Source organism: Equus caballus, chromosome 3 (genome assembly GCF_041296265.1).
Source record: "Equus caballus isolate H_3958 breed thoroughbred chromosome 3, TB-T2T, whole genome shotgun sequence".
Taxonomy (NCBI): Eukaryota; Metazoa; Chordata; class Mammalia; order Perissodactyla; family Equidae; genus Equus; species Equus caballus.
In genome coordinates this window covers 86053027-86065153 of record NC_091686.1, presented here as the reverse complement: position 1 = coordinate 86065153, position 12127 = coordinate 86053027, and the positions used below count along the sequence as shown (strand labels likewise).

At 44.5% G+C, this 12127-nt stretch overlaps 1 long non-coding RNA gene across 3 annotated transcripts in view; it reads left to right on the top strand.

Annotated features, from left to right (window-relative positions):
* The first annotated feature begins 6458 nt into the window (after window positions 1-6458).
* Window positions 6459-12127, top strand: part of LOC138923474 (uncharacterized) — a 48798-nt gene continuing 43129 nt past the window's right edge. Inside the window, exon 1 of one of the 3 annotated variants that reach the window (XR_011437127.1) lies at window positions 6459-6614. This is a non-coding gene — a long non-coding RNA (uncharacterized lncRNA). The remainder of the gene's footprint in view (window positions 6615-12127) is intronic. The other 2 variants (XR_011437126.1, XR_011437125.1) reach the window with 2 other exon arrangements.

Below are 12127 nucleotides of genomic sequence, written 5' to 3'. Positions count from 1 at the left end.
ACCTACCACAGCATGGCTTGCCAAGCGGTGTCATGTCCGCACCTGGGATCCGAACCAGCGAACCCCGGCCACTGAAGCAGAACGTGTGCACATAACCACTGTGCCACCAGGCCGGCGCCAACTTCAGAACATCTTGATTGCTTCCGAGTTCTGGAAATTATGAATAAAACTGTTAATAAATATCTGTCTGCAGGTTTTTATGTGAATATGAAGTTTCAACTCTTTTGGGTAAGTACCAAGGAGCATGATTGCCGGAGCATATGGTAAGGGAATGTTTAGTTTGTAAGAAACCGCCAAACTGTCTTCCAAAGTGCTCGTAGCACGTTGCATTCCCACCAGCAATGGGTGAGAGTTCCTGTTGCTCTACATCCTCCACAGCATCTGGTGTTGTCAGTGCAGATTCCCTTTTGAGGGGGATTTTCTGAAATCCCTTCCTTACCCAAGTAGCCCTCCTCACCAGATTGGCCTCTGTTAGCCTTAGCGAGAAGAGCATCAGTATCCTTGCTGGTCTACTTCTGGAGGGTTGCTGGGACCTTAGCCCTTACTGTTTCAGATAGTTCAACTCCAACTTCCCTCTTCATGGCACCTCCCAGGGCTCTTTCACACTGTTCCACCCTACCCAACCCTCACACACCTACACTGTGCCACGGCAAGCTTGTAGTTATTTTTCAGTTCTCATTGAAGATATCCATAGAGCCTAGGAATTCAGGTCCTGGACTCTGGAGCTGGATTGCCTGGGTTCTAATTATAAGCCCACTGTCTATGTATATCTATATAAATAATTTCTTGGAGCAGTGCCTGGTACATAGGTAGGGAGTGGTATTTAAGAGTTCATAATCACTTCCTCCAGAAAAACCCCTCCCAGCCCCTGGTGCAGGGATTCCTCCTGTGTGCTATATTTTAATGACCTCTTTATTTGATCTCTATTCTAAGATGTGAGATCTCTGAAGGCAGGGACTGTCTTTCTCACCTTCATATCTGTGGTTAGAAAACCACCTCCAGATATTAATTTATATGTTGTGCTCATTCAGCAGCCTGAACAAATAATAGATATTTTCCCTTTCCCATTCCAAGATAGTCGCTGTGGGTGTCCTTACCTCCAGATTCTCTTTTTTGCTGAGGAATATTGGCCCTGAGCTAACATCTGTGCCAGTCTTCCTCTATTTTGTGTGTGGGTTGCCACCACAGCGTGAATGACAAGTGGTGTAGGTCCACGCCTGGGAACTGAACCCAGGCTGCCAAAGCAGAGGGTGCTGAACTTAAGTACTATGCCATGGGGCCAGCCTCCAGATTCTTAATGACTTTTGTATTATAGGGATAAGAAAAGGGTCTATAAATAAAGCATGAAACAGGCATCCAGAATATTATCCCTGTGTAGCATTTTATTGTAGAAAGAGAGGAAGTAGACCCATCCTAGAGGGAAGATTTTGAGCTTTTCCAGAAACTAGGAAGGGAGCAGAGGTGTGCAGGTTTGTAGAGTAGTGGAGACCAGCACTTCACTCCCTCCTATAGCTCTGGTCTGTGGAAGGGCCTCATGGCAAAAAAAGCTGCAAGGTGTCCTGAGCAAGGAGGCTCACTAAGCATATGGCTTCCCAGCCTTCAAAAGATCTGGGGCTGGGGCCACTGCTTTCAACGGACCATGTGGATTTTGACATTGAATAGAGGCCAGAGGGGATCAGAGGGCCTTCTAAAATGGCCTGGACAGTGCCAGATCCCCAGATGCCCCCTTCTGACCCTACAGAGATGGGTTACCTCCCCACCTTGCCCCCACCAAATTCATGAGATTGAATTTCTTGAGTGGATAGAGGCTCTGAACAAATGTACCTTTATTTGGGACACAAAGGAATGCGGCTTATTTTTAACTCTAGTGAAGTGAGCTAAAATTCATACCCGTAATATGTCCATGGTCCTGGCAAAAGTGGGCACATAGACTATTTGGTGAGTAGATAAAAGCCGGAAGTACCTTGAAATGTATCCAGACTGTTTTAATGATACCATAGAAACGGTTTTTGCTTACTGACCTTGAATAAAGGTTTTCCAGGGCTATTTCCTGAATATTTAAAGCACATTCAAATGAATTGTCTTTGAACAAAGATTCAAAAGACTTTCGTGACTGCGAAATAGCAACAAGTTGAACTTATAACTCATCAGTCTTAAACATTGTTGGTTGCCTAAGCAACTAAGCCTGGCAGCTTTACACTTTGAAAAGACTGGAGTCTCCCATCAGAACTTGTCTCAAAGCCCCACCTAATCCGACAAAGCCTGGTAGACACAAAAAACAAAGTCCTACTTTGCATATTGGTATCCTTTTCACAAAGCTGCCTTGTACCTAACAATCCTAGTCCTTGCTCACAACGAAAGTTGTTTAAGCTGTTGTTTTTTTCTACTCTCGATCACTTGTGGTCGTTCTTCCAGGAATTGCTCAAATGAATTAAATCTAGAGATAATCCTAAAATGTTTCTTCAGTCATTGGTTTCTGCTCAGTCCCCTCTTCAATCTTCAGAGGTTCTTTCTAGGCTGCTATAATGGCCTGTAGACCTGATTTATTTTCTTGCCCTTCTAAGTATCAGAAGAGCATCCAAAAAGCAGATAATAAATGGAAAGGTAGGAACAAGCTAAACACCATGACAGAACATTCAGGCAAATCTTGAAGGTGAGGCAGTTGGACCAATTTCACTGGACAGCTGTCCTGGACTCTCAGTAAATTGGTGCCATAAGAACAGAGGGTGTTAGAAAAAAACTGAAGGACCCCAGAGAGCCCTGACTAATACACGATGTGAGATAACTTTGTAAATGTATCCCGCCAAGCAAATCTGACACATGATGATTCAGGACCACCGTTTATCTTTGTCATTAACAAAATAGAAAGAGGGTAAATAGGACTTTGTAACTATGTTTTAGGTTTTCAGTCAGATAAATACTGTACTTCAATCAATATTCCAAATGGCTTTATTTTTTCAATGTTTCATGCCAATTTTGGATCTTTAGTACAGCTTAATAACTTTTTTTTTTGGTGAGGAAGATCAGCCCTGAGCTAACTTCTGTTGCCAATCTTCCTCTTTTTGCTTGAGGAATATTGTCCCTGAACTAACATCTGTGGCAGTCTTCCTCTATTTTGTAGGTGGGACACCACCACAGCATGGCTTGATGAGTGATGTGTATGTCCGTGCCCGGGATCTGAACCCACGAATGCCTGGCCGCTGAAGCCAAGCACACAAACTTAACTACTACACCACTGGGCCAGCCCCATAACTTTTTTTTTAACTCCTTTTTTTGCTCCAATATAAACACAGAGAGCTTTTGAGAAGCTGTAAGGGCTTTATGACATGTTACAACAGCACATTTATCTTTGATTCTAGAGTAAGCTGGAAACTTCAGGATTAAATGAGTGTGTACCATAGAAAGTCCTAAATGCTTAGGTTCAAGTTTACAGTCATGAAAAATTATGAAAATCATTCATCTTGTAAGGCCTGCACTACCAAACTAACAGCCTCAGAAGTGAGAACATTAACTGCTATGATGTTCCAACATCAAAATTTCACAAAAGCAAAACATTGTTTAAAATATACGTATAAGCAATTTAAATCCCCTGACACTGAATGACAAGAATTGTGCCGCAGGGCTTCCCATGAGACGTCTCGGGACTTCTCACAGTGAACCAGGGTTCTTTCATGCCTCTTTCCCTCGAGGGAACTGACACCCTGACAGGTTGAATGACGGGCCCAAGACCGTATGGCAGCTGCGATAAAGGCAGGATTGAAATTCAGAGTCGATGACTCATTCTCCATTCAACCAGCGTTTACTGAGCACTTACTAGGTGTCAGGCTCAGTTCTCGGTTCTGGGGACACTGAAATGAATAAAACATCAGAATCTGTGCTGTGGGTCTCAGGAACACAGCGGAGTTTAACAGGTAGAATTGATAACTATGCTCCATCGCTAGGCAGCATTCCAGCTGTCCATGGGGAAGTTTTGCCCTATAAGTTGGTTTGTTTTTCCTGAAGGAAAAAGGCCCCCAGACTCATCCTAAGTCTCTGAAGAGTGGAAGTCAGGATTACAGCTGAACTCTTTCAGAAAAAAAAAAAAATGTCTTGAAGTAGTTACTTTCTTTAAAAAACAAACGAATAAACAACCAGCCAACACACACACACACAGACAAGTTCCTCTATAGCTTTTCAAAGCATCCTCCACTCTAGGCAAACTAAATAAATATAGAACAATACTTTTACAATTCAAGATTCCCAGGCCAGTGGACTATTCTTCCCTGTTGTAGATATCCAGTTGGGACAATTTCCATACATTTCACTAAAAAGGACATCACAGTGCATTTCTGTAGTACTGTGGCCTGAATTCGCTGGGAGGGCCTGTAGTTCCTCAGGTAAGGCTTTCTCTCCCTTAGCAACCAAACTGCTCTGGTGCTGCAATGTACGACACTTCTGCAATGGCCTGACCTACTTGGGGAGCCCGAAGCAAGCCCACCTTGGTGTCTGAACACCATAGCCCTACACACATCCAACGCACAATTCATGGCTCGGGGTTGCTGCTTGTTATGTTATATGGGCAAATAGCCTTAGTAAGCAATTTAAAAAGTCAAGATTTCCCTGTAGACAGTTACCTAAACTTTCTATACTTTAAAGTATAGCACTAGCTTTTCATGCCGAAAAGCACTGGGATAAGAAAATAAATTGGATGGCTATCTAGAATTGAAAAACCACTACTATTATACTATATACGTTTATAATGAAGAGCAAAGTCTTTATTTCTATTTTCAAACATGATGATTTATGATCTTTATATTTGAGTCCTATTTTACAGCCTTAATACACACATATTACATTATAGGAAGTGAAAGAATCTTGAAATAAGATTTCCCCCTCCTCTGGGTTTCTGAAGCTAGCACTCATTTCTTTTTCCATTCATTGAGAAAAAATTCATATGATTCATGGTAATGTAGGATTTTTTTTTAACAATGCCTAGGAGGTTTGAGCTGTGCATAAATAATTTAAAACAGACATCATTAGGATACTGGAGTTTATATTCACGTAAAAACTATCTAGTTTTCTTGCATTTTAAGAAAGTAAAAAGCTAAATGTCCCTAAACAGAGAGACTTGCTAACTCTAGCGCCGTGGACTTAGATAGACGGGAGATTTCAATGTGAAGTATCTCATCGTGAAGGGTACAGAGAGAGGTGACGAAGCCCTCACTTTACATCATTTAGAGAATTGACTGCTGTCTTCTCCTTGAACACTCCATCTTTTTACTGCCACCTTGTAATCCTGGCTGTGAAATGGACGTGTGTATTATGTTTTTGTTTCTTATTGTTGGTAGAGGGTTTTTTTTCCCCTCTCCTTCTTGGCACTAGGGAAAAGTTGATGACAAACTGAAAAACAGGCCATTGGATAGATAAAGGCTTTGGACTGAAAAGAAAGAGAATGGGGGTTCCAGTTCCAGCTCTGGGTGACCTGCCTACATTTGTGTCATAGGACAAAATATTCCATCCCTCTGGGCCTCAGTTCCCTACCTGTAAAAGGGACAGCAGGAGATCACATTGTCTTTGAAGTTTCCATTTTGGCTGCAAAGCTCTATGATTTAAATCTCATTTTAGCTATGACAATTAAGAAGTAAAATGGTAAGAAGCTCTAAGAGGCCAACTATTGCATATTCTGTAACGCCAGATTCATAAAGCAAAAATGTAATTGGCGCTCCTTCAAGAGTAGTCTAATTGCCCATGGGGCAGTACTGTTGCAAGCGTAATGTTATTCCTCACTCAACGTCTCCCTTCATTTGAAGGGCTATCCATAACTGTGACCCTCCTGGCATTTCTCTGCATCTGTCACTCAGTCTTTTCTTGAGAAGGTGCAGTGACTTGTCTAACTGGTGACTTTAGAAGAGAATCTGGATAGAGTAGCCAGTCCTTCCCTCTGGAGTCCTCCTGGAGCTGGTGTACCTGCAGAGAATGTGTGTCCTGCTCTGTTCCTCCACGTTGTGGGTTTCTCAGGCCAAGACCCCACCTGGGGAGGTCTGTAGTCATCCACGGGTAAGTGTGCCTGGTTCTGGGGTTTAGTGTTAAGAAAACATTTTGCTTTTAAATCTAAGCTACATTCTGTAATATCAGCTTTCTTAGTAGTAAACACAGAATTTTGATTTCCTTGTGTCTTATTTTTTTGGTCTAGTCTCAAGTAGTTCAGAATTTGGATAGGGTGCTATTTTTGGGGATCCCTGAAGTCCCAATGAGCAGCACTAGATTGTAATAAAAAATGACTTTGACAATGAACTTTCCACTTAGATTCTTCTCCCAGCCTCCACGGTCTCTGGTAAGGCCTTGACAACATCACTGCAAATTCTGGCCTTCCGAATGCCAGACGTCATTGTCTTAGCCAGCAATTACACAGCTGCCTGGCACTCGTGGTTCTAAAATGGAAGCCAAATATTTAAACAATCACCATGTGCTTTAAATATATTGCACCCAGCTTATTACAGAGCTGAATCAACACGGGAAGGAAGAGGTTCTTATTATGTGACTCAGGATGTTGGCTGAAATTTGAATAACCAGTCTACCCTTTTTACAACTTGTTTTCCCCATGAATCCAGAAAGAAGGGCTTCAGTCACAGGAGGTATGTAATTTAATAACTACTTGAGGGCCTAGTGTGGTAGCTGGACTTCTCTAGGTACTAAGGCGTACAACAGTGGACCATATAGACAAAAAGCCATATTCTCAAGGAGCTTGTATTTTAGTGGGAGAAGACGCACAATAACAAAAATAAATCAGTAAATAAATCAGTACAATAATATAGTGTAGTGGCATAGTGCCTGGAGTCAAACAGCCTGAGATCAAAGCCTGACTCCATCGTTTACAAGCTGTACAAACTTTGGGAAAGTTCTTAACCTCTCTGTGCCTCAGTTTTCTCATCAGTGAAATGGATTTAACAAACGTTTGTAGGTTCGTCATGAGGTTTGCGTTTAATGAATGTTAAGCATTTATAACAGTGCCTGGCACACTTAAAGCACTTTATAGGTACTTGCTATTATTGTGTTAAATAGTGCTAAAACAACAAAGGGAAAAAGGGTGTGTTGGGTGGGTTTGTCATTTTTAATGAGCAGTAAGAGAAGACCTCAACGAAAAAGTGGCATTTGAGTAAAGACCTGAAGTTGCTGAGGGAGTCAATCACTCAGGTATCTGGGAGAAAGTGTTCCAGGCAAAAGGAACAGCAAGCACAAAGACCCTGAGGCTGGCACATGTCTAGGGTTCTAGGAACTGCAGGAGGGCAATGTGGCTGGAAGGGAGAATGCAACAGAAAAAGGTTGTAGACTGGGACTTCTTAGAAGAAGAGCCTAAGACAGGAATTCAAGTGTCTATGATTTATTGAAGACGTGCTCTCAGGAAAAAGGGAGAGAGGAGAGCAGAAGGGTGCAGGTGACAGAGCTAAGCAAGGACGTGACCTCAGCTGGAACGGCCTGGCCCACGGGGTGCTCTGGAGCAAGAACTGCACTACAGTGTGTCTCTCCTCGAGACAAGTGGGCTGGCCTTTTGTCCTCTCATATCACTGAGTCACTGGCAGCAGGCTGCCAAGGGAGGTGGTTTCTTAGTCCCTGCGGGTTGCTATAACAAAACCCACAGAGTGGGTGGCTTTTCAACGACAGGCATTTATTTGTCACAGTTCAGGAGGCTGGAAGTCTGAGATCGGAGTGCCAGCATCCTAGGGGAAGCCCCCTTCTGGGTTGCAGACTTCTTGCTGTATCTTCACACGGCAGAAGGGGCTAAGGATCCATCTCTACGGGGTTTCTTTTATAAAGGCACTAATGCCATTCATGAGGGCTTCACCCCCATGACCTAATCACCTCCCAAAGGCCCTCCCTACCAATACTGTCACACTGGGGCTTAGGATTGCAACATGCGAGTTTGGGGAGGGACACAAAGATTCAGACCACAGCAGCTGGCTCCCATTGGCCAAGGGCAGTTCCCAGGAGAAGGAGCAGCTGGAAGGTGGTGCGCTGGCCTGGAGAAGGGCATCAGAGCAGGACAAAGCAGTGTCCACCACAGGAGAGTAATAGGACAGAAAGTCACTTTTTCTAGGGGACTTACAGACATTTTGTAGTATAGTTCTGAAAGACTGGACTCTGTCTACGTTCCAGGAACAGAATCTCAGCAGCAGGAGGGCCGCAGTCTTTTCACTTCTAGCCTCCTGCTTCTGGAAAACTACACAGCGGGGGCAGCTTGGTGCCTCTATAAATTCCTGGCTTCTGACTTTTGTTAGGCCCTCGATACTGCTGGAAAATTCTCCAGGATGTATCTCCCTGGTCAGGTCCTGCTTCCTGCTTCTCAGCATCTATTCTGCACACCAACTGCTCTTCTCAAGTCTCTGCCTCACCATCTCCTTCTGCATCCTCAGCAATGAACCCGAAGGACAGCGCTCACTCTAGAACCGACTGGCCCGTGGGAGTTACAGGTCACGAGGCTGGATGATAATAAGGGGGTTCTCAGCCCTTGGCAGGGGCACACTTGGGAGGGATCTCGCCGTGGGTTCAGGGCAAGCTGGACTGATGAGAGAGAGAGAGTTTCCTCAGACAAGTGGAGGCTTCACCTGTAGGGGTCCTTTCTCCAAACGGGGCAGCAGGTGTGAACACCCCCACTCCAGGAAGCCTTGGAGAGCTCGCCTGTCCTTTTTCAGACAAGCCAGGGAAGGGATGCAGGACCAACCTGAGCCACCTCTCTACCTCATTGACTTTTCTGGGGGAGACGGAAGCTTGTGTCCGTACGTGAACCATTCCTGTGGGACTCTGTTTCCAGACAGACCCAGAGAACCTCATGGGAGGCAGGCTATCTCAGGCCTAAACTGTTGGAGGGAATCTCAGTGCTGCTAACTACTCCTAGGAAGGGAGCCAAGGACACCGCCAACCCAAGAAAATCCCCCAGAAACCCTATTTGGAAGGAAAGTGCATCAGATGGGTACCATCATGTGTCGGAGCGGTCTCCTAGGATTCCTACAGGCTGGTTATAGGCCTGATAAGGAATCACTCTCTACTGAGCCTCAATGGAAGATTCAAGACCTTCTGGTCCTGGTTTAAAATCAGATCAGGGGAATCATGCTGAGGATCTCTCCCTGAGTGCATCCTCCCAGGTAATCATGGATAAGTAAGTGGATAGGCTTCTAGAGTCCTTTGTATATTGGGAACTACTCTAAACACTTCAGATGTGTTAACGTATTTACCCTCATTACATCCATATTTAATAGGTATTGTTATTATGCTCCATTTTACAGATGAGGAAACTGAGGCACTGAAAAGTTGGGTTACTCACCCAAGGTTGCCCAGCTTGTGAGTTGTGGAGCCTAATTTGAACCTTTGCAGGCTGGCTCTAGAATCTGTGCTCTTAAACTCAACACCACTCTGCCTCCAGAGCTACTCTCTCTACCTGCTGGATGGAGTTCTGTTCACCCAGCTTCCCCCGAATCCAGTGGTTAGATAAAGTGGAGTCAGAGTCTGACCATCAGCTGTTCCAGGCAGGCTGACAATTTGGTGCTTCTCCAAATTCTTCTTTTTCCTTTCTTTCTTTGAAGGCAACCTAAATTTATTTTTTCATCTAATTTTTAAATATGTAAAACACTAAAATTGCTCAAAAACCAAACTGTATACAAAGATAAGTTTGAAAACTCTGGTTCTCACCCCAGTCTTTGTCCACCACATTCCTGCCACCCTCCACCTACCATATTAGTTTCTTTTTCTTTTTTTTTTTGGAGGAAGATTAGCCCCGAGTAACATATGCTGTCAATCCTCCTCTTTTTGCTGAGGAAGACTGGCCCCAAGCTAACATCTGTACCCATCATCCTCCACTTTGTATGTGGGATGCCACCACAGCATGGCTTGATAAGTGGTGCGTAGGTCTGCACTCAGGATCTGAACTGGTGAACCGTGGGCCACCAAAGCAGAGTCTGTGAACTTAACTGCCATGCCACCAGGCAGCCCCCTTATTAGTTTCTTGTATCCTTTTGATGTTTTACGAACATATGAGCAAATCTAAATATGTGTAATGTTCCTCTTTATCTTACATAAAATTTAGTGTACTATAGGGGGGCCGGCCCAGTGGCACAGTGGTTAAGTTCACACGCACTTCGGTGGCCCAGGGTTTGCTGGTTCGGATCCCGGGTGCGGACATGGCACTGCTTGGCAAGCCATTCTGTGGTAGACATCCCACATATAAAGTAGAGGAAGATGGGCATGGATGTGAGCTCAGGGCCAGTCTTCCTCAGCAAAAAGAGGAGGATTGGCAGCAGTTAGCTCAGGGCTAATCTTCCTCAGAAAAAAATTTTTTAGCATACTATAAACATTGTTCTGCACCTACCTTTTTTTCTTTCTTTCTTCCTTCTTCTTTTTTTCCTTTTTAACCTATCCCAGAGGTCTTTCTACATCAGGGCAATGAGAACTTTCTTATTCTTTTTTCTTAGCTTCATAGAATTCCATCATGTGGATGTACCACAGGGTATTTAACCAGATCCCCATAGATGGATGCTAGGGTTGTTTCTAATTTTTGCTTATGCTGCCATGAATACATTTGTAGCAGAATGGTGCACATGTGTGGGGATGTACAAGTTCACACAGTCAGTAAGTGGTGAGGCCAAAATTCTCAGCAGTGGGATTACTGGCTCAAAGGCTAAGTGCATTTATAATTTCCATAGCTATTACAGATTTCTCTGCAAACCTGCCTTCTGTAAGTGGTTCCAGGTTTATTTCTAGGGAAGCTGAGCCCTGCAGCAGGCAAAGGCAGTGAAGAAGAGCTGCAGGGACACATTGCTGCCTCAGCTCCGGGGTCCTCGAGGATCCACACAAAGCAACAGTCCTGCAGGCAGATAGCCCCACATCCTCAGAAGGCAGCATAGGAATCATGGATTGTAACTGGAGCTAGAGCCTTGGGTGTCTTACACTTTACGCCAAGCTGCTGTCAACCCACTGCTTCCAGCCACACAGTGTTTGTCCCTGAGAGGAGATGTGGTGGCTTTGTACAATGTCACCTTAACTAAATTGGAACTACACTTCCCAGACACCTAAATGTGGGAATGCCCTGTGTGGTTGAGTTACGGTTGCCACAAAGACGTTTGTGTGATATTTGAGAGGCAGAAATAAACTAGCAGCCATTACATTTCGAAGGTTGGTAGAGGTGGTTAGGGACGGCCACAGAGAAGCCAGTCGGTGTCACTCTCTCTTGATTTTCCTGACTCCAAGTCCAGCTCTTCTTCCCAACTGCTGGCCCTACTGACCAGCGGTGACCCTAGATCCACCATGAAATGCTTTGTGCTGAGCTCACAGAGGGGGAAGCCGCAAAGAGCTGACAGCCTTCCATAGACTCCTTCCCCATCCCCTTCATGGCTTCTCTCTAACAGTTGCTTTCACCCAGCATCCAACAAGCTCTGACTTGTCCCCCCCGCACCAGAGCTGGTTAGTGGCTTTTCTCTGACGCTCTTTGGACCTTTTCTTCAGCTCCATGCCAAACAGTGTAAGGTCTAACTCATAATAAATAATCTACCCCATAACACTTGTAGTGGTCGTTTTGCTCTGAATGAACCCTACTGGTACAGGAGGGAAAATTTATTATCTTCATCCTAACATTTCCAGGGACATTTTCTCATTCCTTATAGATTGCCACACCAGACACCTTTCTGGCTGGCTGTCCTCGAATGTAATCAATATATATCAACATAATTAATGTGACATTGAATACAAGGTCCTTGAATGTCTGGTAGGGAAGGCACAAAAGGACTGTTTTCAGAAGAACCTTAATAAAAATCCTAACCAGTGAGAGACACAGAAACTGGCTGCTAGAGATGCACTGGAGGCAAATTCTCCCCTCATATTGAGCACGGACCTAAAAAGCTTCTCCCATCTCCAGGGCTGGACCTGTCACCTCCTAGTTTCTGCTCCTTGTTCTGGGCTTGAGTCTTTCTCCCTCATCACATAGCACCATGCTGAAGAGAGGCCAGCAGGACTTAATTCAGTCACCAAATGGCTAAATTTACTCATTCATAATCTCATAGTATAATGGGAAGCGTGTTGGCCTGTGGCTCAGAGGATCTGGTTTCTGGTCTCAACCGCGAAGAACCCTCTGTGGGATTAGGGGAAAGTCATGCCGCCTCTC